Raw genomic sequence first — 1,813 nt, forward strand, 5'->3', positions numbered from 1 at the left:
TTGTGCTCTTATTTATCTACCATTTATATCCATTACTGTACACATCTTTCAATTAATATTTGCTAGTTGACCTATCTATATAAGGCATAAAATTGAATTGTTTGTTTGCCCTTCTTTATTTAATGATAAAAAGTGGCGGGTAGATTTTTTTTTAAGATACTTATTAGATGGGATAAAACCCACAGAGGCCTTATTCTTTATATTAATGCAGAAAATCTCCTTTCCTCAATAATTGTTTTACACTTGATACAAATCCAATAGGCTTACCAAATGGAATGAATTCTGAACTGACAATTTTATCTTCCGTGGGAGTCACACCCACATTTATTTTGTCAGTATATATTTTTAAATTTTCCATTCTTATAACAGATACATAATTTAAATAGGTATACGGCCTATTACATATAATAATATATATAATAATAATAATATAGCATAATAATAATAAATAAAAATAATTATTCTTTATATTATTATGTGTAATAAATAGTGCAATTTTGTATATTAAATATTACTATTAACAAAACATATTTTTCATTTTTATTATATACAATTGTTAAGTTAATTAGACTTCACGTGGAGTGCCTTGAATACTTTAGAATAAGTCTCTCGTTATTGAGCTTACACTCCCAATGATACGGTGTATCAAAACCAACAAAATTACATTAAGAAGCACAAACACAATATTTGAAAGAACCTTTCTTTCATTTTTTATCTATTTATTTACCTTATTGTTTATACTGGGGGACTGCTCAGGGATAAAATCTCTGGTCATCCGGAGATCCCAGCAAAGAAGATAACAAACAGTGAAACATTTCATAAAAAAAAAACAAAAAAAAAACATTGAAACACAAAAAGCGGTACTACTGCCATTTATTTATTTATTTTCATAGAAAACATCTCAAAATACCATCTTTAAAAACATTATTCATAAGAAGTTAACTAGATTTGTCTCTGGGCTAAAACATAACATAACTACAGGATCAATACAAATTAAAAAAAATTAAAATTAAAATAATAAGAGTCAAAAACACATAAGTATAAAAAATACAAAGCAGATACAGTAATAAATACAGTTATTGTAGAATAATAGGCCTATACATACAATAGGTATACACGCAGGATGAAATGTAACGTACTGTACGTAGTGAATGCTGTAGAGGTCAAGGTTGAACGCGTTTCTGGAGACGTGAATGCGTTACAGAACCTCAATGTCACCACATTACCTCCCGAAGCACGGCGGAAAAACCTGTAAAAAAAATCATTTTTACCATATTTTGGATAATTACCGTACTAAAAGTTGGTTTCTATTGATTATTAAGTAGTTTTCTACTCTCGTGTGGTAATATTTTTATCATTTTTGCACCCGAGTGGTCCCGTGTGGTATTTAGTAGGACCGACCCCTAGAGCCAGTACAGGCCTAGGCCCTTTAGGGGGCCTAGGCTAGGCCATACCTAATAGTACTACTGCAAATATTTTTTAATTGCGCAGAGCCAGGATAGGCATAGGCTGAGCAGTTTACATCTCCCTGGGCTGAGTATCTCAAAAATCAGCTCAAATTTGCGAGGAAAATTGCTAGAAAATAGGTGCGCGGAATCGTAAATTGCTGCATAGCCTAGGCCTAATTAAAAACAATTGCATCATTTGGGATATGACTTCTTCGGCCACCGACACCTTCGGCCGCGCGAGATTTAAATGGAGCGCCAGTTGGGCATTTCTCCACACCGCATGCTGTGGCGGCGTATGCCTAACTTTAAGCCTTTGCTAAACTAAATAATTGCTGTCATGTCGCACAGTAATATTTACGTATTTA

General features: G+C 32.8%; 1 protein-coding gene across 2 annotated transcripts in view; it reads right to left on the reverse strand.

The window, feature by feature from the left end:
* The window catches only part of LOC117116529, a 26,990-nt gene that overhangs the window by 16,226 nt on the left and 8,951 nt on the right, over positions 1–1,813 (reverse strand). The window lies entirely within an intron of this gene.

This window comes from Anneissia japonica, unplaced genomic scaffold (genome assembly GCF_011630105.1).
Source record: "Anneissia japonica isolate Jap-2015-1 unplaced genomic scaffold, ASM1163010v1 scaffold287724_len41213_cov101, whole genome shotgun sequence".
In the NCBI taxonomy this organism is placed as follows: domain Eukaryota; kingdom Metazoa; phylum Echinodermata; class Crinoidea; order Comatulida; family Comatulidae; genus Anneissia; species Anneissia japonica.